This window comes from Triticum dicoccoides, chromosome 6B (assembly GCF_002162155.2).
Source record: "Triticum dicoccoides isolate Atlit2015 ecotype Zavitan chromosome 6B, WEW_v2.0, whole genome shotgun sequence".
NCBI lineage: Eukaryota > Viridiplantae > Streptophyta > Magnoliopsida > Poales > Poaceae > Triticum > Triticum dicoccoides.
The window spans coordinates 474,192,992-474,220,387 of NC_041391.1; positions in this window are offsets into that span (position 1 = coordinate 474,192,992).

Genomic DNA, 27,396 nt, shown 5'->3' on the forward strand with positions numbered 1-27,396 from the left:
GGAAGATCTTGGAGGACTGCCTTGCATGCTTTGGTGCTATACAGCTAGGGATGGAGCATCTATCTTTTACACAACTAAGGTATCATCAGCTTGTTCGGCTGCTTGTGGTGCCCGTCCTGGCCAGGCCTAATGACTTCTGAAGTGCTCTCGGTTTTGTATATTCTTTTGTCGGCGTGTTTATATGCACTGGTGGCGCCCATTGATGCCCAATATATGTAATCCGCGGTCATACTGCGCTTTATTATTACCGGTGGCGAACTTTGATTCCTAGTGGATGTAATATGTCATAATTTCATTATTGTATAGTCTAGGTTTATTCTTGGTCGGTATGTTGTAAGTTAGGTCGGAAGGTTCAATGGATCTCAATGTTGTCGGTCTTCAGGCCGGCCCGTTACTCATATGGGCCAAAACGTGGGCTTATAATCATCTTGGGCCATTAGCAGGTCTAAACGTATAGTAGTTTTCCGCCTTTAACAGGCTGAGTAAAGTTCTGGCCAGCTGGGCTAGAGAATACCATGGGCTTTTAACAGGCTAAAAACTAGATTGGGCTAGTGTTGAGCCAAAAAATTCATGGGCCAATACAGGGCAAAACTGTCTAAGGCCCATGTTTGGCCCAAATAGGACGAGCCATTAATACGCCAAAATATATCTCGGGCCCTGTTTGGCCCAATAAAATTATGGGCTTTAAATAGGCCGATATCAACGCGGGCCGTAGGCCCAACAGTATCATGGGCCATTATCAGATGGGCTATAAGCAGGCCAGATTCAACATGAGCTGTAATTAGGCCCAACTATTACATGTGCCATTAGTAGGCCGATAGGCCAGCTGGGCTGAAATTTATTCACGAAGACTACGAGCCGTTAAGAGGCCTAAAGTTACTTCGGACAAGAAATAGCCCAGTTTCTACATGGGCCGTTAAATGGCCTAAAGTTAAACTGGGCCGACAATGTCCCAGATGCACCATAGGCCTTTAACAAGTCGAAACTATTATCGGGCCAAACTAGTAAACAGGCCTTTAACAGGCTGAAATACAAACCTGGCATAGAATGGGCCCAAAAGAACAAAGGCGTGTTAACGGGCCTGATCCAATATGGGCCGTAATTTGGCCCAAAACACGTAGGCTGTGAACGAGCCTGATCTGATATGGGCCTCAATTTGACCCAAAACATGGTAGGCTGTTAACGGGCCAGCCCACTAGTGTCGGAAAAAAATATGGTGGGCCTTTAGCTGGGCCGGCCTTTTTACCTTAAATGGGCCACTGTTGGGCCGTGCGACGTGTCGACATATCATAGGCGTCTTTCGTCCATTGTAGGGATGACATCTATCCCAATGACGAGCTGACACGTGTTTCCTTTGGCAAAGAGAATTTCACACGTGGAAAATCCCCATTGGTCGGGGCTGTTAACGGGTTATCGTGTCCAAACTGGAACCCGATAGCTTAACGGCGACCCGTTACGGTGGATGCCATGTGTCGGTCACCCTTGACGAAAGCACTTCTATGACGCGCGATTTATCGTCATGGAAGTGGACACTTCCGTGATGGTAATTTTGCTAATGTCATGGAACACTTCTATGACAACACAGGTGTGATTATCTTGATTCTATCACAAAATCGTCATGGATGTACATGCATGACAAAAAATGTGACCTACTATGACAAACACGTATCATCACGGAAGTGTATTTTTTTGTAGTGATACCATGAACTCAAGTCTCCTTTGGTGATGAAAAAGGTGGTAGTGGTGATGATGTGATAACGATCTTCTTCTTCTTCAGCTTATGCTTGAGGGTAGAATTTTCCTCTTTCAAGTCTTCAATCTCCCGCTCTAGTTCCAGTACCTTTTTGCATAATTCCTGCTTGTTTTCCCGAATTTGAGGCATGCTCCAGACTGAAGAGACTGATTCCTTTCTCCGTGAGGTACAACAATTATTAGGAAATAATTGAGTTAGAGTTGTAGCTATAAGTGCTACAGACGGGTTGATGAGAGGAATGGAAGTGATTGACACGGGAGCTCCTCTCAGTGTTCCGGTTGGTGGAGCTAGGTAAAAGGGGATACATTGGATCTTAGGTTTCTTTTCTTTATTAGGGAGACTTGACTTCTTAAATTCCATGTGCATGTCCCTAGTTGTGGTAATGGAACATCATCTGCATCCAAGCTTGTCTCTTCTTTCCTCTTTGAATCATATTCTTCTTCTTCCTCCGTTGTCCAACCATAACGTTCCACATCCCCGTAGACCTTGGGGTTTGCAATATAGTTAGCAAGATAGCTCTCTCCCTTCGAATCTTTAGACAACATATTTTCAGATCTACCAGAAAATAGCAAGAAAGAAGAACATGAGATTTCTCTATGATACTGTGGTTGATACGTCCGGGGGGTATATAAAGATTTTTTATCTTGGGAAACAAGCAGACGGGAGGAAAACATAGTTAGGAAGGTTCCCGAGGTGGGGATAACCCACCTGGGCGTGCCAGGGGCCCTGGCACGCCCTGGTGTCTTATGCCCCCTCAGTTGCCTTCCTGGTTATTACTTATTTTCCTAATTTTTAAAATATTCAAAAACTGATAGAAAATATTTTTGCGGGTTTTTTGGAGTCCGTTTACTTATCGTATCACGTACCTCATCTTTTTTTAATTATTCTGGAGTGTTTTGGAAGGTCTCCTTTATGTGTTCCTCGGGTGTCATGGTTTGAATAATATTGCTTTCAACATTAATAGGTGTACCTGAGATATAGTGTTTAATTCTTTGCCCATTGACCACCTTCGGGTTGGTACCTACGGCATTATTTATTTTGATAGCTCCAGAGTGATAAACCTCTTCGATAACACACGGTCCTCCCCATTTCGAGAGAAGTTTTCCTGCAAAAAATCTGAAACGAGAGTTGTACAAGAGAACATATTCTCCTAATTTGAATTCCCACTTTTGGATTCTTTTATCATGCCATCTTGTAACCTCTTATTTTGATAGCTTGGCATTTTCATAAGCTTGGGTTCTCCATTCATCTAGTGAGCTAATATCAAATAACATCTTTTCACCGGCAAGTTTGAAATCATAGTTGAGTTCTTTAATTGCCCAATATGCTTTATGTTCTAACTCTAGAGGCAAATGACAAGCTTTTCCATAAACCATTTTATACGGAGACATACCCATAGGATTTTTATATGTTGTTCGGTAGCCCAAAGTGCATCATCCAACTTCTTCGACCAATTCTTTCGGGACCTATTAACAGTTTTCTGTAATATTAGTTTTATTTCTCTATTACTAAGTTCAACTTGACCACTAGATTGAGGGTGATAGGGTGATGCAATTCTATGGTTAACATCATATTTAGCAAGCATTTTACGGAAAGCACCATGAATAAAGTGTGAACCACCACCAGTCATTAAATATCTAGGGACTCCAAAACCTCGGGAAAATAACTTCTTTAAGCATTTTAATGGAAGTGTTATGATCAGCACTACTAGTTGGAATTGCTTCTACCCACTTAGTAACATAATCAACAGCAACCAAGATGTGAGTATACCCATTAGAGGAAGGAAAAGTCCCTATATAATCAAATCCCCAAACATCAAATGGTTCAACAGCAAGTGAATAATTCATACGCATTTCTTGACGCTTGCCAATATTACCAATTCGTTGGCATTCATCACAAGATAAAAAAACTTAGGGGCATTGAGGGAGTCCCGGAATAGGGGGTGTCCGGATGGCCGGACTATGACCCTTGACCGGACTCCCGGACTATGAAGATACAAGATTGAAGACTTCGTCCCGTGTCCGGATAGGGACTTTCCATGGCGTGGAAGGCAAGCTTGGCGATACGATATGAAGATCTCCTCCCATTGTAACTGACTCTGTGTAACCCTAGCCCTCTCCGGTGTCTATATAAACCCGAGAGGTTTAGTCCGTAGGACGAACAACAATCATACCATAGGCTAGCTTCTAGGGTTTAGCCTCTCTGATCTCGTGGTAGATCAACTCTTGTAATACCCATACCATCAATATCAATCAAGCAGGAGTAGGGTTTTACCTCCACCGAGAGGGCCCGAACCTGGGTAAAAACATCGTGTCCCTTGTCTCCTGTTACCATCCGCCTAGACGCACAGTTCGGGACCCCCTACCCGAGATCCGCCGGTTTTGACACCGACATTGGTGCTTTCATTGAGAGTTCCTCTGTGTCGTCGCCTTTAGGCCCGATGGCTTCTTCGATCATCAACCATGACGCGGTCCAGGGCGAGACTTTTCTCCCCGGACAGATCTTCGTATTCGGCGGCTTTGCACTGCGGGCCAAGTCGTTTGGCCATCTGGAGCAGATCGAAAGCTACGCCCCTGGCCATCAGGTCAGATTTGGAAGCTTAAACTACACGGCCGACATTTGCGGGGACTTGATCTTCGACGGATTCGAGCCATGGCCGAGCGCGCAGCATTGTCTCGATGGGCATGATCTAGCTCTGCCGCCGGACAGCGCCCGGAGTGCCGCTCAGGAGTCCGTTCCGACCCCTAGTTCGGAGCCGACCGCGCTAACCAGGGACGGACGGTTGGACGCCGCCCCAGGAGCCGCGATCTCTACGGCGATAGAGCCGAATACCAACCTAGTCCTTTGCAAGGCGCGTGACTCCAAGGTGCCGGACTCCGCTCCGGACTCCGAATCTTTTGCACCCCTTCTGATCGAACCCGATTGGGCTCCAATCGTGGAGTTCACTGCCGCAGACGTCTTTCAGCACTCGCCCTTTGGCGATATCTTGAACTCTTTAAAGTCTCTCTCTTTGTCAGAAGAGCCCTGGCCGGACTACGGTCAGCAGGGTTGGGATACGGAGGACGAAGAAATTCGAAACCCACCCACCACCCACTTTGTAGCCACTGTCGACGATTTAACCGACATGCTCGACTTTGACTCCGAAGACATCGACGGTATGGACGCCGATGAAGGAGACGACCAAGAACCAGCACCTATAGGGAACTGGAAAGCCACCTCGTAATATGACATATATATGGTGGATACCCCCAAAGCAGGGGATGGCGAGGAACAAACGGAGGATGACCCCTCCAAGAAGCAACCCAAGCGCCGACGTCAGCGGCGTCGCTCTAAATCCCGCCAAAGCAAGAACGGCGAATCCAGCACCGGAGATAACAACACGCCAGATAGTGCCGAAGATAACCCCCTCCAGCAGGATTCAGTGCAGGAGGACGAAGGAGCCAGCCCTCAGGAGAGAGCGGCCGACAAAGAGGTTGAGGACGACAACTATCTGCCTCCCTCCGAAGAGGAGGCAAGCCTCGATGACGACGAATTCGTCGTGCCAGAGGATCCCGTCGAACAAGAGCGTTTCAAATGCAGGCTTATGGCCACGGCACGCAGCCTCAAGAAAAAACAACAGCAGCTCAGAGCTGACCAAGACTTGCTAGCCGACAGATGGACCGAAGTCCTAGCGGCCGAAGAGTATAAACTTGAGCGCCCCTTCAAGAGCTACCCAAAGCGCAGGCTGCTACCCCAACATGAGGAGGAAGCAACTAAACCTACATTACCAGCATACGATGCGCCCGATCGCCCACCCCGTGGCCGCGACAGAGAAACCTTCGGGCCCTCGACCCAAGTCGCACCCCGGCACTGCTCAAAACATAACAGAGTACGGGGAGACGCAATAGACCTGCGAGATATACTGGAGGACAAGGCAAGGCAAACAAGATCGATCTACGGATCGCGTGGGCGCCCCACATCACGTGATGATAACCGTCGCATATGATAAATACGGCCAGGCCGAACACAACAGGCCGAGCTCATCCGAGCTGCGCCGTGATATAGCCCAGTACAGGGGCGCCGCACACCCACTATGCTTCACAGACGAAGTACTGGATCATCAAATCCCCGAGGGTTTCAAACCCGTAAATATTGAATCATATGACGGCACAACTGATCCCGCGGTATGGATCGAGGATTACCTGCTTCATATCCACATGGCCCGCGGTGATGATCTACACGCCATCAAATACCTCCCTCTCAAGCTTAAAGGACCATCTCGACATTGGCTTAACAGCCTACCAGCAGAGTCAATTAGTTGCTGGGAGGACCTGGAATCCGCATTCCTCGACAACTTCCAGGGCACTTACGTGCGACCACCAGACGCCGATGACCTAAGCCACATCATCCAGCAGCCAGAGGAATCGGCCAGGCAATTCTGGACACGGTTCCTAACCAAGAAAAATCAATAGTCGACTGTCCGGATGCCGAGGCCCTTGCCGCCTTCAGGCACAAAATCCGAGACGAATGGCTTGCCCGGCACCTAGGACAGGAAAAGCCAAAATCTATGGCAGCCCTCACGACACTCATGACCCGCTTCTGCACAGGCGAAGACAGCTGGCTAGCTCATAGCAATAACATAACCAAAAGCCCTGGTAATTCGGATACCAAGGACAACAATGCCAAGTCACGTCGCAACAAACACAAGCGCCGCATCAACGGCGACACTACTGAGGATACGGCAGTCAATGCCGGATTCAGAGGCTCTAAACCCGGTCAGCGGAAGAAGCCATTCAAAAGAAACCCTCCGGGCCCATCCAACTTAGACCGGATCCTCGATCGCTTGTGCCAGATACACGGCACCCCCGAACAACCAGCCAACCACACCAACAGGGACTGGTGGGTGTTCAAGCAGGCAGGCAAGTTAAGTGCCGAAACCAGAGACAAGGGGCTGCGTAGCGACGACGAGGAGGAGTCCCGGCCGCCGAACAACAGAGGACAGAAGGGCTTCCCCCCGCAAGTGCAGACGATGAACATGATATATGCGACCCACATCCCCAAAAGGGAGCGGAAGCGTGCCCTCAAGGATGTCTATGCGTTGGAGCCAGTCTCCCCAAAGTTCAACCCATGGTCCTCCTGCCCGATCACCTTTGATCGACGGGACCACCCCACTAGCATCCATCACGGCAGATTCGCCGCATTGGTCCGAGACCCAATCATTGACGGATTTCACCTCACTAGAGTCCTCATGGACGGCGGTAGCAGCCTGAACCTGCTTTATCAGGATATAGTGCGTAAAATGGGTATAGATCCCTCACGGATTAAACCCACAAAGACAACCTTTAAAGGCGTCATACCAGGTGTAGAAGCCAGCTGTACAGGCTCGGTTACACTCGAAGTGGTCTTCGGATCTCCAGATAATTTCCGAAGCGAAGAGTTAATCTTCGACATAGTCCTATTCCCGCAGTGGCTATCACGCCCTGCTCGGACGAACCGCATTTGCAAAATTCAATGCGGTGCCGCACTATGCATATCTCAAGCTCAAAATGCCAAATCCTCGCAGAGTTATTACGGTAAACGGAAACACTGAACACTCTCTCCGAACGGAGGAGCACACAGCGGCCCTGGCGGCGGAAGTACAGAGCAGCCTCTCAAGGCATCTCCCCAATCCGGGTGTTAAGCGTTCGGACAACGTCAAGCGCGCCCGAAGCAACATCCAACAAAGCCGGCTGGCACGTTCCGAGCAAGCATAGCAGTGCGGCCCCAACCCCTGCCCTCGCGAGACAGTGATATTGGTACCACGCGTACATAATTGCGCTTTGAAAATACCATGGGCATAAGGGGAGGGGCACAACTACAGCACGCCCAGAATGCGGTTCAACCGCACTTAGGGGCTCCCTATTCCGCCATTTTCTTTTCTTTTGTATACTTTCAGGACCCAACTATTCGGAAGGCCTGTCCGGCAATAAACCCGCCGAACACACGATGCAACAGCCAGGGCGCGAACAAGCTGCGTCATATGTCCAGGTGGTTTCTGTAACGAGTTAAATACCCGTTTTGCTTAAGTTCATGCAGCTTTCCCCGGGAGGGGGACATGTCAAATAATCCCATCCCTTGCTTATCGCACTATTTGTATCGTTCTGCTTTCATAGCAGCTCTTAATAAACAATGCATAGCTCTTATCTATTATTGTATTCATCTATATTTATACATATATGTTCATTCATGACATTATGCAACCGTACACTTTGGTACGGCCAATACACCAGGGGCTTAAGCACCCCATAACATGGTGTGAGAAGACCGAACACTCTCACAAGTGCGGCACCCCAAACTTATAGCACTATATGCATCGACTCCGAATCATGTCTTTGGTCAATAGTTGGGTTTGCCCGGCTCCCATGTTTTGGTACCTTACGTTCCGCAATGTTGGCTAAGGTAGCGCTGGGAGAACTACTGCGATTGTGCCCCAGTTGAGCTGGGTTAACACCACAGTAGAGAAAGCTAAAACTGACCGTCATGATAGTGTGAGAGACCGGTCGCTGTTCGCGAGGTTTTTTTTCGAGTCCTTAAAGACTTATGCCGCTTAGAGCGAGGAACCGGACTTATCCGCCCTAGGCGTGGATAGCGCCCCGAACTCGGTCTTCCGAATACTAGGGGCTTCGCCAAAATTTAAAATTATAGAATTCTATGGCTAAGTGAGAGTGATAAAGCATCATAAGTCCGACGGCCTGGTTCGTTGTGCTGAGCGCCTCCCTAGATGAACCCACGAATGGGAACAAGAGCGCTCAGGTTTCTCCCGAACACCCCAGCTCTCATGGCATGGGGGTCGAAGCCGACGACTTGCATCTCTCAGATTTGATAAACAGCCGCACAAAAGGTAATATTTTAAATTAATAAGCGTTGCTTAACGCATATGAACAAAGTTTTCTGCGTACAGGATAACAGATGCGAGACTACTCAAAAATTACATCTTTAGTGCACTCGTCCGCTATACGGCGAGCACCCTTCAGGACGCCCTGGTAATACATCTTGGGCGTGCGATACTCCTTGCCCGGCGGTGGCGCGTCCGTCAAAAGCTTCTCAGCGTCCAGCTTGCCCCAGTGCACTTTAGCATGGGCAAGAGCCCGACGGGCACCTTCGATACAGACGGAGCGCTTGACAACTTCAATCCAAGGACACGCGTCCACCAGCCGCCGCACCAGACCGAAGTAGCTCCCAGGCATGGCTTCTCCAGGCCACAGCCAAGCTATGAGGCCCTTCATGGCCTGTTCGGCCACCTTGTGGAGCTCGACCAGCTGCTTCAGCTGGTCGCTCAGGGGCACCGGATGTTCGGCCTCAGCATACTGAGACCAGAACACTTTTTCCATCGAGCTCCCCTCTTCGGCTCGGTAGTATGCGGCGGCATCAGACACGCTATAGGGCAGATCGGCGAACGCTCCTGGAGAGCTCTGAATCCGGGTAAGTAACAGATAATTTACTTTTATATTCTTGCTTTGCATAAAGAAAGCCTTACCCGCCGCTATCTTCTTCATTGCCTCGATCTCCTGGAGGGCCTTCTGGGCTTCGGCCTTTGCGGTTTTGGCACTCTCAAGAGCCAAGGCGAGCTCGGACTCTCGAGTCTTCGAGTCGCGCTCCAAACTCTCGTGTTTTTCCACGAGAGCCTGGAGCTCTTGCCGCACCTCCGCCACCCGTGCCTCCTGCTTCTCTCGCTCAGCGCGCTCCAGGGCCGCACTGTTTTCGGCCTTGGAGACCGCCTCCTTCAGGGCCGCCACCTCGACCGTGGCCCCTTCAACATTTAAGTTGGTCCTGTCATTATTTGCATCCAAGTATCTTTATATACATTTACATACGGTATTACATACCCTCCTTGTCCTCGAGCTGCTTCTTGGCACGGCCGAGCTCGCTCTCGGACCGCTCGAGTCTTCCCTTCAATGCATTGACCTCCGCAGTCAGTGCGGCAAAGGTCAGCAGCGCAGCCTGCATTCCCATATCGACATACTTTTATTAGTCTCCTGCGTATATCTTTTTAGATCCTCATTTCGGCTTTTCTTTTCCGAATGCCAAACCGAGCATCAGGGGCTACTGTCTATGCGGTAACATTTTTATGTTTTAAATACATACCTTGAAGCCTGTTAACAGACTTGTGCAGGCTTCTGTCAGCCCGCTCTTGGCGGACTGAACCTTTTGAATCACCACACTCATAACAGTGCGGTGTTCCTCGTCGATGGAGGCGCTGTTAAGCGCCTCCAGCAAATTGTCCGGCGCCTCCGGGTGGACGGAGGTCGCCGGCGGCGTAGGCTCGCCCTCCTTATGAAGGCGCCGCCTGTCGGACTCTGGAACCGTTGGTGATTCCGGAGCAGTGTCCGGCCCTGGGACGGACTTAGATCCCTCTGGGGCTTTGCCCCCTTTGGGCATGGAATCCGGGAGGTCGCCTTGGGGCGCCTCCAGGACCATCTCCTCCTGGTTCGGTCCCTTTTGGGACTCCGCCTCGGCGTCGTCCGCAGGGAGCAGGGAGGAAGCCGTCGGAAGTGAAGCGCTATTCACATCCGACGAATTCAGAGAGCCGCTCGACGAATCGCCGAGCTGAACTATGGGTGGACTGCATAAATAAAAATTCGGCATCAGAAGCTATCAAATAATAAAGGGGCGCCACGAGTCATTCGGGTAGCCGGACACTTACGATTTGGCCAGGGGCTTGACCCTGGACGACCATTCCTCCCCGCCGTCTTCGGCATCGGAGGCGTAGTCCGGCAGAAGGGTCTTCCCCTTCTTGGCCTCCTCGGCCTCCCCAGTTGGGGCAGCCTTCCTTTTCTTTCCTCCCCCCGTTGGAGGGGGAGAGGCTTCTTCTTCCTCCTCCTCCTCGTCTTCCGAGGTGGAGGGTGCGCCAGGGTCGTCGGGCGACGAATCTGACACCACCAGGCGCCGGGAGCTCTTTCGAGTCCCCGTGGCCTTTTTCTTAGCCTTCTTCTCCAGCACCACGTGAGGTGCCGGAACCAGCAGCTTCGTTAAACAAGCTTTCGCTGGGTCTTCGGGCAAAGGAGCCGGACAGCTGATCAGTCCGGCCCTCTCCTGCCAGTCCTGGCAAGGGGATGGGGGTTTAGATCCCACATAAAACCAAATCTATGGAAAACAGATGCCCCGTAATGGGAAAAACAGCTCACCACGCTGGCTTGGCGCTTGGTGCAGAATCCGCGATCCTCAGTGACGGGAGGCGGGACCTCGGAGCTCTTGAATAGCACCTTCCATGCATCTTCGTGCTTTGTGTCGAAGAGCCGGGACAGAGTCTGGTGCTGGGCCGGTTCGAACTCCCACAAGTTGAAAGCCCGTCGTTGACACGGGAGAATCCGGCGGAAGAGCATGACCTGGACTACGGTGAAAAGTTTAACCTTCCTGCTAATCAGGTCTTTGATGCAGGTTTGAAGTGTGGTCACTTCCGCCGAACTACCCCATAACAGGCCCGTCTCTTTCTAAGACGTGAGCCGTGTGGGAATGCCAGATTGGAATTCGGGGGCCGCTGCCCATTCAGGGTCACGCGGCTCGGTGATGTAGAACCACCCCGATTGCCACCCTTTGATGGTCTCTACGAAGGGGCCCTCAAGCCATGTGACGTTGGGCATCTTGCCCACCATGGCGCCTCCGCACTCCGCTTGGCGTCCGCCCACGACCTTCGGCTTGACGCTGAAGATCTTCAGCCATAGGCCAAAGTGGGGCTCGATGCGTAGGAAGGCCTCGCACACGACGATAAACGCCGAGATGTTGAGGATGAAGTTCGGGGCTAGATCGTGGAAGTCCAGGCCGTTATAGAACATGAGCCCCCGGATAAGCGGATGAAGAGGAAAGCCCAGTCCACGGAGGAAATGGGGAAGAAATACGACCCTCTCATGGGGCCCGGGGGTGGGGATGAGCTGCCCCTCATCTAGAAGCCGCTGTGCAATGTCGTTGTGCAGGTATCCGGCTTTCCGCAACCTTTTGATATGCCCCTCCGTGACGGAGGAGGCCATCCACTTGCCTCCCGCTCCGAACATGGCTGGAGTAGGTTGAGGTGAGATGTGCGGGCTTGGGCGTTGGAGCTCGAGTGCGCAAGGACGAATAAGCAAAGGAGGAAGAAGGCGTGAATGGAAAGGGTAGATGCTTATCCCCTTATATGGGCGGCCAAAATTACGAGCCCCTACTGGCCAAATAAAACTTGCTTATCTCCCAAGCGCCGCGGTTAATGGCGCGGTTGAGTTACCCACGCCCGTATTGATGAGAATCCCGGAATAAGGGGACACGATCTCTGCTTCGACAAGACGTGCCAAGAAAACCGCCTTGCTAAGCGCGCTGAGGTGGAACGGCATAATGAGTAAAGACTAGGTCGTGGCATGATGTCACGCCGCGGAATACGTCAGCGGATTAGATTTGTGTAAACATTATTCTCTCTACGGTGGCATGTGTGAAACTTATTTTTATAGAGCCGGACACTGTCCTTGTGTTCAAACATCTTCTACGAAGAATTCGGAGGAGGAACCAGCCTTGCAATGCCGAAGACAATTTGCACGCCGGACTCGTCGTCATTGAAGCCTGGTTCAGGGGCTACTGAGGGAGTCCCGGATTAGGGGGTGTCCGGATGGCCGGACTATGACCCTTGACCGGACTCCCGGACTATGAAGATACAAGATTGAAGACTTCGTCCCGTGTCCGGATAGGGACTTTCCTTGGCGTGGAAGGCAAGCTTGGTGATACGATATGAAGATCTCCTCCCATTGTAACCGACTCTGTGTAACCCTAGCCCTCTCCGGTGTCTATATAAACCGGAGAGGTTTAGTCCGTAGGACGAACAACAATCATACCATAGGCTAGCTTCTAGGGTTTAGCCTCTCTGATCTCGTGGTAGATCAACTCTTGTGATACCCATACCATCAATATCAATCAAGCGGGAGTAGGGTTTTACCTCCACTGAGAGGGCCCGAATCTGGGTAAAAACATCGTGTCCCTTGTCTCCTATTACCATCCGCCTAGACGCACAGTTCGGGACCCCCTACCCGAGATCCGCCGGTTTTGACACCGACAGGCATCCTTGAAGAGAGTAGGCCAATAAAAACCAATTTGAAGTACCTTGTGAGCAGTTCTATCTCCCGCATGATGCCCTCCATAAGCTTCGGAGTGACATTTCCATAGGATTTGTTCCAGTTCTAGCTCAGGTACACAACATCTAATAATACCATCTACTCCTTTATAAAGATGTGGGTCATCCCAAAACTAATGTCTTAAATCATAGAAGAATTTCTTCTTTTGTTGGTATGTATTTAGCAACAATATAATTAGCATAGTCAGCATACCAAGGAGTATTATGAGCAATATTTATTGCAGCTAATTGCTCATCTGGAAAGCTATCATTAATAGGTTGTGGGTCATCAAGGATATTCTCTAACCTAGGCAAGTTATCAGCTACGGGGTTCTCAGCTCCTTTCCTATCAGTTATGTCGGCGTCCTGGACTTGGGGGTATCCAGTCCTGCCTGCCTCCGGCCCACCACGTGGCTCCATCGACGGCCTGGTACGGCCCAGCTTCAACAACAACACAGCAAGACCCTTGCGAGGGGCCAAGCCTCGCGAGGCGGACGACGCCAAGACCCTCGAAGGAGTTGGGCTCCTTAGGAGGGCTCCTGAGGGGCGGAGAGATCTACGCAGCTACCTCATGAGGCTCAGCTGACGTGAGCCATGACGACCAAGGCCAGGCGGGCGCAGAGTGCAGGTTTCCTCTTCGGTGCAAGGGAGGAAACCCACAGGCGCGGAGTCCCGAGGAATCAACCAAAGGTTTCTATTCTGGTGCAACAAGACCAAGACCACCAGGATGGCAGGACGGAGGTCATCACCGAGCCCACGCAGCGTCACGGCCAGAGGCTTTTCACAGGCGAAGACTACTTTGGTCAGGATAGACTGTACTACTTGTCCCCTTTCAAATCCCGCCATTGTGGAATCCCTTCCCGCTCATATTTGGGAGGAGGACCGAGGCACTATATATAGGACTTATCCACCACCATAGAAAGGGACCGAAACCAGAACAAGTAGAGCACCACACCAGCTCAAGAACACCTCACCTCCTGAGGCTTGTTCATCCTTGTAACTAGTTCATCCATAGACCCTCGAGGCAATCCACCACACCACACTAGAGTAGGGTATTACACCACAACGGTGGCCCGAACTAGTATAAATCTCTGCGTCTTTGTGTCTCGATGAGCTCTTCATGCTAGGCTAGGGAGGATCTCAAGTTGGCAGGCTGGACAGGTTGAGATCTCCACACGCACCCCAGTGTTCGAACCTCTCACGGGTTGCCGGATCCTGAAATCCGAAATTTGGCGCGCCAGGTAGGGGTGCGTCGAAATACTCTTCCTCGACCTCCAGATTGTGCCACTGACCCATATGGAGGGCACTCCTCCGTCGGCCTCGTCGGCGTGCGAAGTGTCGGGGCTATGCTGCTTCGCCTCTCCCTGCGGCAAGTGCAATGGCCGCACAAGTTCCGACCGGAGATGCCGCCACACTATGACGACGCTGCAAATCCGGTCCCCTTCCTTCAGGCATACGAGGAAGCAGTTTCGGCGGCTGGTGGAGACGACAAGGTGAAGGCCAACTGGTTCCTCATGGCCCTCGGAGGCGCGCCACGCGCCTGGTTGCTCGACCTGCCAAATCTTCTGTGGCCTCCTGGGAGGAGCTGCGCGACCTCTTCCTCACCCACTATGCGGCGCCGGTGCCCCTGGTCGTCGCGGCTCTCCTAGGTGGCTCGCAGGCGCCACCCTCTGAGCGCCACGTCAAGCAGTTCTACCGGCGGGCAGGCAGCGCTCAGGCGGGCTCGGGGGCTCCCCCGGGCTGGGCGGCGCCCCAAGCTGACCTTGCCTTTGGCCCTGAAGATCACCCCATTGCCACGACGGGAGCATGCGCGCTCTCGATGCTCTGCACCCCCACCATCTGCCACGTGGCGATCACCAAGACCCTCATCGACGGTGGAGCCGGCCTCAACATGCTCTCCCCAGAGGCGTTCGGCCTGCTCCATGTACCGCCCCGCCGGCTCCGCCCCTCCAAGCCCTTCTCTAGAGTTGGAGATGGTTCTACCTGGCCCCTGGGGCAGATCCGCCTTGCTGTCACCTTTGGGACCCGCGACAACTACCGCACCGAGCTCGTCGACTTCGACATCGCCCAGATCAACCTACCATACAACGCTATTCTGGGATACCCAGCCTTGGCATAGTTTATGGCCGTGACCCATCCCGTGTACAACCTCATGAAGATGCCGGGCAGCAACGGTGTCCTCACGGTGGCAGGGGACACCAAAGACGCGCTGCAGGCCCTCAAGCTTGCCTTTAAGACAGCCGCGACCGCGGTACCCGGCAAGAAGGAGGATCAGGAGGCCCCAGAGGCAACACCTGGCAAGAAGAAGCAGTTGTTCTCCCAGGACCGAGCTGAGACGAAGCAAGTGTCGGTCCGTGAGGATGGGACGGACAGCGCCACCTTCACCATAGGGGCTGGCCTCCCACAAGATCAGGAGGAGGCGCTGATCAACTTTCTGCGAGCCATCAAAGATGTATTCGCCTGGGAACCCAAGCACCTGGCTGGGGTCCCAAGGGGGATAATCCAGCACCATCTGAGAGTATGCCCAAATGTGCGGCCGTTGAAGCAAAAGGCTCACCGGCAGTCCGCCGAGAAGCAAGCTTTCATCATCCAAGAAACCCGCAAGCTACAAGCCGCGGGGGTCATCAAAGAAGTGTTGTACCCAGAGTGGCTAGTGAACCCCGTCATCGTCCCCAAGAAAGGAGGGAAGGAGCGCATGTGTGTCGACTTCACCAACCTCAACAAGGCCTGCCCCCAAGATCCCTTTCGCTCTGTCACATCGACCAGATCGTCGACTCCACCACCGAGTGCGACCTGTTGTGCTTCCTGGACGCCTTCTCCGGCTACCACCAGATCAAGATGGTCGTGGAGGATGTGGAGAAGACGGCATTCCTCACCCCATGCGGGGTGTACTACTACACCTGCATGCCCTTCAGCCTGCGCAATGTCGTAGCCACATTCCAGCGGCTGATGCACATCGCCCTGGGTTCGCAGCTCGGGAGAAACGCAGAGGCCTATGTCGATGATATAGTGGTGAAGTCTCGAGAGGCCAGGACCCTGATAGAAGATCTGGAGAGGATGTCCGCCAGCCTGCGCACGGTGGATCTCCAGCTTAACCCTGAGAATCGTGTGCTCAGGGTCCCCTCCGGCAAGCCGCTCGGCTTCTTGGTATCATAAAGAGGGATCGAGGCTAACCCAGAAAAGGTCAAGGCAATAGAAGACATGAACCCCCCGCAGACCCTGAGAGAGATGTAGAAGCTGGCTGGCTGCGTAACCTCGCTTGGACGCTTCATTTCCAAGCTGGGGGAGCGTGCCCTCCCATTTTTCAAGCTGATGAAAAGGAAGGAGCCATTTGAGTGGACCCTCGAGGCAGACACGGCCTTTGCAAGACCTCAAGAGATATCTGACCAGTCCGCCTGTGATGGTGGCACCGCGCCCTCTCAAGCCCTTGGTACTTTATCTGGCAGCAACCCCGCACTCAGCAAGCACCGCCCTGGTAGCGCTTAGGAAGGAGCACCCAGTCAAGAAGCCACAGCAAGATGCAAAACTAGCAAGCGAAGTGCAGCACACCTCAGGGAAGGCATCTGAAGTCTCAGCCGGCGAAGCGGCCGATATTCCTCCTGAGGCCATGGATGGCCCCATGGCTATCGAGGCTCCGAAGCCCAGGCCTCATGAGGCCAAATGGGATATGTGCCCCCATGAAGAACAAGACGTTGTTGACGCCTCCTCCCTTGTTGAGCACTCCGTTGACTTCGTCAGCACAATACTGAGGGAGGCTCGGGCACGGTACCCCATGCCACAGAAACTCTTGCTTGCACTTCTAGTCGCCTCCAGGAAGCTGCACCACTACTTTCAAGGCCACCGCATCAAAGTTATCTCAGCATACCCGCTAGAGAGGATGCTCCGGAGCCCGAACGCAGCCGGGCGAGTCGCTGAATGGAACATTGAGCTTCAAGCATTTAACCTCGAGTTCAGCACCACCAGGGTCATCAAGGGCGCGGCCCTCGCTGACTTCGTGGCCGAATGGACTAACGCACCAGATCACGGAGAAGGCGAGGACTGCTCCCTCCTGCCAGGAGATGAAGAGCCAGACAGATGGGTCATGTACTTCGATGGGGCGTTTGCTCGGCAAGGCGTAGGGGCAGGGGCCATCCTCATCTCGCCCACCAAGGACAAGCTTTGCTATGCAGTACATCTCTGCTTTCAGCAGGGCAAGAAGGTCTCCAACAACATCGCAAAATTCAAAGGCTTGCTCGTCGGGCTTAGGGCCGCGGCCGCATTGGGGGTAAAGTGCCTCACCATCAAAGGCGATTCCCAGCTTCTCATCAACTTCTCCAACAATGAATACACGCCTAAGGACGAACACATGGAGGCGTACCTAGAAGAGGTGCGCAAGATGGAGAAGCGGTTCATGGGCGTGGAGCTGCAGCATGTGCCGCACGGGACGAACAAGGAAGCAGACAACATCGCCAAGAGAGCCTCTCGCAGGCTCCCTCAGGAGCCAGGGGTGTTTGAGGAGCGGCTATTCAAGCCATCCGCGGTTCCGCACATCATGACTCCAGCACCACCTTAGGAGGACCTGCCACAGGCACCAGAGATGGGAGCCCCGGCCTGTGGTCATCCCTCAGGAGCCCGCTTGTTGCTCGCCCTTGAGCCTGAGGAGGGGTGCTGGACGGAGGAGTTCAAGGTGTACTTGCTTCAGGGGACCCTACTAGAAAAGGAGGAGGACGCCGAGTGCGTGGCTCGCCAGTCCACCATGTGCTGCATAAATGACGGTGAGTTATACCGCAGGAGGCTCAATGACGTTTCTTTACGGTGCATCTCTAGGGAACAGGGGCTCGAGCTGTTGATGGACTGCGAGCACCACTCTTCGTCCCGCACCCTGGTGGGCAAGGTGTTCCACAGCGGCTTCTACTGGGCCACCGTGCTCAACGACGCTACCGAACTGGTGCGCTCTTGTGAAGCATGCCAGTTCCACGCCAAGCAGGTCCATCAGCCCGCGCAGGGCCTCTAGATGATCCCGCTCACGTGGCCATTTGCGGTCTGGGGGTTGGACATCTTGGGGCCATTCCATCAGGCGCCAGGGGGCTACCGATACCTCTACGTCGCCATCGACAAGTTCACCAAATGGGCGGAGGTAGAGGCCATGCGCACCATCCCAGCAGGATCAGCCGTCAAGTTCCTCTAGGGAACCGTGAGCCGATTTGGGGTCCCCAATCGCATCATCACCGACAATGGCTCGCAGTTCACTAGCAATCTTTTCAAAACATATTGTGCTAACCTTGGAACGCATATCTGCTACGCCTCAGTAGCACACTCATGGAGCAATGGGCAGGCTGAGAGAGCCAATGCGGAGGTCCTGAGGGGCCTCAAGACCCGCACCTTCAAGAAGAAGCTCGAGACCTGCGGCAGGGACTGTCTCGACGAGCTGCAGTCTATGTTGTGGTCCATCCACACCACCGCGACCAAGCCAACAGGAGAAACGCCTTTCTTCCTCGTCTATGGAGCAGAAGCAGTTCTCCCTCACGAGGTCAAGCATCGCTCCACGCGGGTCCTGGCGTTCAACGAAACGCAGCAGGACGCCACGCAGAGGATGGATCTCGTGCTAGGGGAGGAACGCCGCCGTCAAGCCTCGCTCCGAGCAGCGAGGTACCAGCAGGCGTTGCGGTGGTACCACTGTCACAGCGTCCGCTCCAGGACGTTAGAGGTAGGCGATCTTGTCCGGAGGCGGGTGCTCTCCAGGGAGGGGCTGCATAAGCTCTCTCCCATGTGGGAGGGCCCGTTTAGGGTTGCTAGTGTCTCCAGGCCTGGCGCCGTGCGCCTGAAGACACAGGACAGGGTCCCCATCCAGAACGCCTAGAACATCCAGCACCTCCGGAAGTTCTACCCCTGAAGAAAGGCTCTGGCCTGTGAATCAAGGCTCCGTCCTGTGAAGGTCTCCACTCGTGACACTCTCATGTAATAATGAGTGGGGCCGTACACGCCCCGGAGTGTCCTGAGAGTCGCCCTGGGGCCTCATGGGGGCTCCACTTAGCTCCGCGCTGGTGAGAAGACTAGATTAGGTGCCGGACGCGGCTGTTCATTTGCTTTCTGAAGTTGCTTGCGGTTTTACTTAGTAAGTTTTTCAATGGATTTGGTATTCGTGAGCACTGGTTCCTCAAGTGTGTTTTCTCCTGAGCTGCTTTGGTCTAAGGACGTGAGGGAGGTGGCAATCGCCCGCCACCTCTCCTCGCACTCCTCACGTGTGGGGCTAGGTAGGTGTGTGCGCCCAGGGCTTGTCTTTGCGCGCACGCACCGTGTCGAACCCCGTTATTTCATATTTATCCTCGCGAGGAGCCCTCGATCGAGTCCGCTAGCGATAGCACCCCTCATGTTCGTGCCCCCGGGCAGCGCGACGCGGTGCAACGGATCTAGATCACCCTATGGCAGGGGGCTCGCGTAAGGGGGAGTAAGTCGCTTAACAAATTTTATTTTCCTTCAAGGGGCAGCTCTGCCCTGCCACACCTCCTGGGGGCTCAGGGCGTGTCTCCGGAGGGCACAGGGCGTGCGCCCTGGGGGCCCTGCCAAATACCTAAGGTCAGGTCCTCACGAGGCGAAGGACGACTGCACGTATCAAGCTAAGCCCTCCTACCTTAACCCGCTCAAATTACAAATACTGCAACACAGCATCAAGGACAACAACCATAACATAAAAAGGCATAACAGCAGCAGTTCATTACACGCCCTCGCAGGGTACACTCTTCTTTTTTTCTCGATTAGCATGAGAAAGGAAAAGCTAAAACAAGGAAGGCCCTAAGGCGTGTAGGCTTGGCACCTGTGCCGCATCCTCAAGCAGCACCTCAAGGTAGCCCGACGCTCCACCAGTTCTCCAACAGGAGATCTAGGGCCACCGACCTTGAGCCCAAGTTCGCCGGCCCCCAGCTTTAGGCTGGACTCCTCTCCTGCTTCACTGTAGCGCCATGACGGGATGAGCCACCTGCGTCCTCGACACGAGCACGACGGTGCGGAGGCCGGTCGTAGCCACCGCTGCTCGAGCTTTCATCCAAGGAAGAGCTGCCATCGCGGGAGGAGGAGCGCGTGTCACCAAGGCCAAGTTCGCCGTTGCCACCGTCGTCGTCGCTGCTGTCCTCCGGGCAGCACCCCACGCGGCGGCCGTCTCCCCTGAACACCCTCACGTAGAGGGTCGCCAGGCCGTCGTACTTGAAGTGGAGGGTGCACCTTTCTCCTAGGCCACACCTGCGGGCAAAAGTCTACGAGCCATGGGTCAACACCATGCTGCCGAAGGCGGAGACCTCGGTGCTGACCCATGAGGCTCTGCTGCAGCACCCATCAGCCTACAGCCAAAGGCCAGCAAGCCCCAAAGAAGGAAGCTCGCCGAAGAAGAAGCGAGGGAGCCGGAGCGAGGTGCCAACCGGGTTCTCCGACCACACCACAAACTCGGGGAGCACCTCCAATGAAGAAAAGTGCGACAGAGGTGGGCGCACGATCACGGCGCGCCTCCCTTCGTCATGGGGAATGCTCCGGGGCCGGTAGCGCCCGCCGCGGGAAGAGGTGCCATCACGGGCGCCCGGTGCAACGCTGCCTTTGGGGGGTGCGCGCCCGCGCCCCCTGGATACTGCCGGAGGGACGGCGGGATGCTTGCGGGGACGGCCATAGCCCCTCTTGGGAGGAGGGGAGGCTGGCCCCTCCTTGGGGGCCTTCCCTTTCTCGGCCGCTGAGAACCTCTTCGGCGATGCCATGGGAGCAAGACAAAGAGGAAAGAAGCAAGCGGGATCAAGACGAAAGGAAGAGAGTCAAGGGAGGCCAACCGCCGGCCTCCACGACCTCGCGCCATCATGACCCCCTGTATGCAGCATCGACTAGTCAAGTCGAGAAGTTGCCGAGACAGCATGGGGAAGCGGAATCCCCCACGTCTAATCAATCGCCACGCGTCATCAAGGCCGTAGGCGGTTAGGGCCCGCAGCGCTCCACACTTGCCCTTTGGCTTCGCCTGAAAGCCAAGTCCGTGCGCGCCTTGGGTCCGGGGGCTACTGTCGGCGTCCTGGACTTGGGGGTATCCAGTCCTGCCTGCCTGCAGCCCACCACGTGGCTCCATCGATGGCCTGGTACAACCCAGCTTCAACAACAACACAGCAAGACCCTCGTGAGGGGCCAAGCCTCGCGAGGAGGATGACACCAAGACCCCCGAAGGAGTTGGCCTCTTCAGGAGGGCTCCTGAGGGGCGGAGAGATCTATGCAGCTACCTCATGAGGCTCAACTGACGTGAGCCATGATGACCAAGGCCAGGCGGGCGCAGAGCGCAGGTTTCCTCTTCGATGCAAGGGAGGCAAGTCGCAGGTGCGGAGTCCCGAGGAATCAACCAAAGGTTTCCATTATGGTGCAATGAGACCAAGACCGCCAGGACGGCAGGATGGAGGTCATCACTGAGCCCACCGCAGCGTCACGGCCAGAGGCTTTTCATAGACGAAGACTACTTTTGTCAGGATAGACTGTAGTACTTGTCCCCTTTCAAATCCCGCCATTGTGAATCCCTTCCCTCTCATATTTGGGAGGAGGACCAAGGCACTATATATAGGACTTAGCCACCACCACAGAAAGGGACCAAAACCAGAACAAGTAGAGCACCACACCAGCTCAAGAACACCTCACCTCCTGAGGCTTGTTCATCCTTGTAACTAGTTCATCCATAGCCCCTAGAGGCAATCACCACACCACACTAGAGTAGGGTATTACACCACACGGGTGGCCCGAACTAGTATAAATCTCTGCATCTTTGTGTCTCTGTGAGCTCTTCGCGCTAGGCTAGGGAGGATCGCGAGTAGGCAGGTCGGGCAGGTTGAGATCTCCGCACGCACCCCAGTGTTCGAACCTCTCATGGGTTACCGGATACCGAAATCTTACAAGTTATATGTAGATCAAATTCTTGTAGCAAGAGAACTCACCTATTGAGTCTAGGTTTAGCATCTTTCTTTTCCATATGATATTTAATAGCAGCATGATCAATATGAATAATAACTTTAAAATCAACAATGTAAGATCTGAACTTGCCACAAGTAAACACAACTGTTAAAAATTCTTTTTTTAGTAGTAACATAATTTCTTTGGGCACTGTCTAGAGTTTTGCTAGCATAATGAATAACATTTAATTTCTTATCAACTATTTGTCCTAGAACAGCACCAACAACATAATCACTTGCATCACACATAATTTCAAAAGGCAAGTTCCAGTCAGGTGGTTGAACAATAGGTGCAGAAATTAAGGCTTTCTTAAGTGTTTCAAAGGCTTCTACACAATCATCATCGAAAACAAATGGAACATCCTTTTGTAAAAGATTTGTAAGAGGCTGATACGTCTCCAACGTATCTATAATTTTTTATTGTTCCATGCTATTATATTATCTGTTTTGGATGTTTTACATGCATTAATATTATATTTTATATTATTTTTGGGACTAACCTATTAACCTAGAGCCCAGTGCCAGTTTATGTTTTTTCCTTGTTTTTGAGCTTCGCAGAGAAGGAATACCAAATGGAGTCCAAACGAAATAAAACTTTCGCGATGATTTTTCTTGGACTAGGAGACACCTCAGAGACTTGGAGTTCAAGTCATAAGAGCCACGAAGCGATGACAAGGGGGGAGGGCACCCCCCCTTGTGGGCCCCACGTGACAACACCAACCTACTTCTTCATCCTATATATTCACATATATCCCCAAACCACCAGAAGCATCCACGAAAACACTTTTCCACCACCGCAACCTTTTGTTCTCATGAGATTCCATCTAGGGGCCTTTTCCGGCATCCTCCCGGAGGGGGATTCGATCACGGAGGGCTTCTACATCAACTCTATTGCCCTTCCGATGAAGCGTGAGTAGTTTACCTCAAACCTACGGGTACATAGCTAGTAGCTAGATGGCTTTTTCTCTCTTTGATTCTCAATACCATGTTCTCCTTGATGTTCTTGGAGATCTATCTGTTGTAACCTTCTTTTGCGGTGTGTTTGTCGAGATCCGATGAATTGTGGATTTATGATCAGCTTATCTATGAATATTATTTGAATCTTTCTGAATTCTTATATGCATTATTTGATATCTTTGTAATTCTCTTCAAACTATCAGTTTAGTTTGGCCAACTAGATTGGTTTTTCTTGCAATGGGAGAAGTGCTTAGCTTTGGGTTCAATCTTGTGGTGTCCTTTCCCAGTGACAGTAGGGGCAGCAAGGCACGTATTGTATTGTTGCCATCGAGGATAAAAAGATGGGGTTTACATCATATTGCTTGAGTTTATTCCTCTACATCATGTCATCTTACTTAATGTGTTACTCTGTTCTTCATGAAGTTAATACTCTAGATGCAGGCAGGAGTCAGTCGATGTGTGGAGTAATAGTAGTAGATGCAGAATCGTTTCGGTCTACTTAACACGGATGTTATGCCTATATTTCATAATCATTGCCTTAGATATTGTCATAACTTTGCACTTTTCTATCAGTTGCTCGACGGTAATTTGTTCACCCACCGTATTATTTGCTATCTTGAGAGAAGCCTACCTATGGCCCCCGGGTCTATTTTCCATCATATAATTTTCCGATCTACTATTTTGCAATCTTATACTTTCAGATCTATAAACCAAAAATACCAAAAATATTTACTTTATCTTTTGTTTAGTTTCATCTATCTCTATTAGACCTCACTTTTGCAAGTAACCATGAAGGGATTGACAACCCATTTATCGCGTTGGGTGCGAGTTGTTTGAATGTTTGTGCAGGTATTGGTGATTTGTGCGTTATCTCCTACTGGATTGATACTTTGGTTGTCTAACTGAGGGAAATACTTGTCTCTACTTTGTTGCATCACACTTTCCTCTTCAAAGGAAAAACCAACGCAAGCTCAAGAAGTAGCAGGACGAATTTTTGGCACCGTTGCCGGGGAGATCTATGCCAAGTCAAGACATACCAAGTACCCATCATAAACTCTCATCTCTTGCATTACATTATTCGCCATTTGCCTCTCATTTTCCTCTCCCCTACTTCTAAAATGATTTTCGAAAAGATTTGCCCTTTTCTTTCGCCCTTCTTCCATTGTATTTTCACTTGCTTTTTGTTTGCTCGTGTGCTAATTAGATTGATTGCTTTGTCACGATGACTCGAGAGAATACCAAATTGTGTGACTTTTCCAATACTAATAATAATGATTTTATTAGTACTCCGATTGCTCCCGCCACTAGTGCGAAATCTTGTGAAATTAATGTCGTTTTGCTGAATCTTGTTATGAAAGATCAATTTTCTAGCCTTCCAAGTGAAGATGCCGCATCCCATCTAAACAATTTCATTGATTTGTGTGATATGCAAAAGAAGAAAGATGTGGATAATGATATTGTTAAATTGAAGCTATTTTCGTTCTCACTACGAGGTCGTGTTAAAACTTGGTTTTCATCTTTGCCTAAAAATAGTATTGATTCATGGAATAAGTGTAAAGATGCTTTTATTTCCAAGTATTTTCCTCCTGCTAAGATCATCTCCCTTAGGAACGAAATTATGAATTTTAAGCAACTTGATCATGAACATGTTGCGCAATCTTGGGAAAGGATGAAATTGATGATCAGAAATTGCCCTACCCATGGCTTGAATTTGTGGATGATTATACAAAAAAATTATGCCGGATTAAAATTTGCTTCTAGAAATCTTATAGATTTGGCCGCGGGAGGTACTTTTATGGAAGTTACTTTAGGATAAGCTACTAAACTCCTAGATAATATTGTGGTTAATTATTCTCAATGGCACACCAAAAGATCTTCCACTAGTAAAAAAAGTGCATGTTATTGAAGAAATTAATGTTTTGAGTGGAAAGATGGATGAAGTTACGTAATTTTTTGCTAGCAAGAGTGCTTCTAATGATCCTAATGATATGCCTTTGTCTACTTTGATTGAAAATAATAATGAATCTATGGATGTGAATTTTGTTGGTAGGAACAATTTTGGTAATAACGCGTATAGAGGTCATTTTAATCCTAGGTCGTTCCCTAGTAATTCCCCTAATAATTATGGTAATTCCTACAACAATTCTTATGAAAATTATAATAAGATGCCCTCTGATTTTGAGAATAGTGTAAAAGAATTAATGAGTTCGCAAAAGAATTTCAATGCTTTGGTTGAAGAAAAATTGCTTAAGATTGATGATTTGGCTAGGAACGTGGATAGAATTTCTCTTGATGTTGATTCTTTGAAAATTAGATCTATTCCACCCAAGCATGATATCAACGAATCTCTAAAGGCTATGAGAATCTCCATTGATGAGTGCAAAGAAAGAACCACTAAGATGCATGCTAAACGAGATTGGTTTGTAAATGTGTGTTCTTCTAGTTTCCATGAAAATAATGATGAAGATCTTAAAGTGATTGATGTGACTCCTATTGAATCTTTGATTTCCAATATTAATCTTGATAAATATGGGACTGGAGATGAGTCAACTTTAGTTAAAAGGCATCCCAATGATTCGTAGTTTTTAGATCTTGTTGCAAAAGTTGATAAAAGTGGGATTGGAGAGGTCAAAACTTTAAGTAGCAATGAACCCAATCTTTTAAATTTGAAGGAATTTAATTATGATAATTGTTATTTAATAGATTTTATTTCCTTGTTGCAATCCATGTTGAATTATCCTCATGCTTATAATCAAAACAAAGCTTTTACTAAACATATTGTTGATGCTATGATGCAATCTTTTGAAGAAAAGCTTGAATTGGAAGTTTCTATCCTTAGAAAACTTTATGATGAGTGGGAACCTACTATTAAGATTAAGATTAAAGGTTATGAGTGTCATGCTTTGTGTGATTTGGGTGCTAGTGTTTCCATGATTCCAAAAACTTTATGTGATGTGTTAGGTTTCCGTGAATTTGATGATTGTTCTTTAAATTTGCATCTTGCAGATTCCACTATTAACAAACCTATGGGAAGGATTAATGATGTTCTTATTGTTGTAAATAGGAACTATGTGCCCGTAGATTTCATTGTTCTTTATATAGATTGCAATCCTACATGTCATATTATTCTTGGTGGACCTTTCCTTAGAACAATTGGTGCAATTATTGATATGAAAGAAGGAAACATTAGATTTCAATTTCCGTTAAGGAAGGGCATGGAACACTTCCCTAGAAAGAAAAATAAATTGCCTTATGAATTTATTATGAGAGCGACTTATGGATTGCATACCAAAGATGACAATACCTAGATCTATTTGTGTCTTTATGCCTAGATAAGGGCATTAAACAATAGCGCTTGTGGAAGGCAACCCAATTTTATTTTTGTTCTTTGCTTTTTATTCCTATTTTGCTTTGAATAATTCATTTAGCCTCTGGTTATGTGTGGTTTTATGTTTTAATTAGTGTTTGTGCCAAGTAAGACCTTTGGGATGGCTTACGGTGATAGTTGTTTTGATCTTGCTGAAAAACAGAAACTTTTGCATGCAGGAAAATAATTTTTGTTATTCATAGAAGCGTGCTATTGATCTGATTCTTTTTTTCACAAGATTTATACACAAATTACCCAGGTTTTCCTATTTTTTCAGTATTTTTGGAGTTACAGAAGTATTCGAGAGTTACAGATTGCTACAGACTATTCTGTTTTTGACAGATTCTATTTTCTATGTATTGTTTGCTTATTTTGATGAATCTATGGGTAGTATCGGGGGGTATGAACCATGGAGTAGTTGGAATACAGTAGATATTACACCAATATAAATAAAAAATTAGTTCACAACAGTACCAAAAGTGATGATTTATTTTCTTATACTAAAGGAGCTTATGAGATTTTATGTTGAGTTTTGTGTTGTGAAGTTTTCAATTTTTGGGTAAGGATTTGATGGACTATGGAATAAGGAGTGGCAAGAGCCTAAGCTTGGGGATGCCCAAGGCACCCCAAGGTAATATTCAAGGAAAACCAAGAGCCTAAGCTTGGGGATGCCCCGAAAGGCATCCCCTCTTTTGTCTTCATCTATCGGTAACTTTACTTGAGGCTATATTTTTATTCACCACATGATATGTGTTTTACTTGGAGCGTCTTGCATGATTTGAGTCTTTGATTTTTTTGTTTTCCACAATCATCCTTGATGTACACACCTTTTAAGGGGGACACGCATGAATCATGAATGCTCTATGTGCTTCACTTATATCTTTTGAGCTAGGCAATTTTGCTCTAGTGCTTCACTTATATCTTTTTAGAGCACAGCGGTGGCTTTATTTTATAGAAATTGTTCAACTCTCATGATTCACTTATATTATTTTGAGAGTCTTTTTAAATAGCATGTTAATTTGCTTTGGTTATAAATTTAGTCCTAATATGATAGACATCCAAGAGGGATATAATAAAAACTTTCATAAAAAGTGCATTGAATACTATGAGAAGTTTGATTCCTTATGATTGTTTTGAGATATAAAGATGGTGATATTAGAGTCATGCTAGTGAGTAATTGTGAATGGGAGAAATACTTGTGTTCAGGTTTGTGATTCCCGTAGCATGCACGTATGGTGAACCGTTATGTGATGAAGTCGGAGCATGATTTATTTATTGAATGTCTTCCTTATGAGTG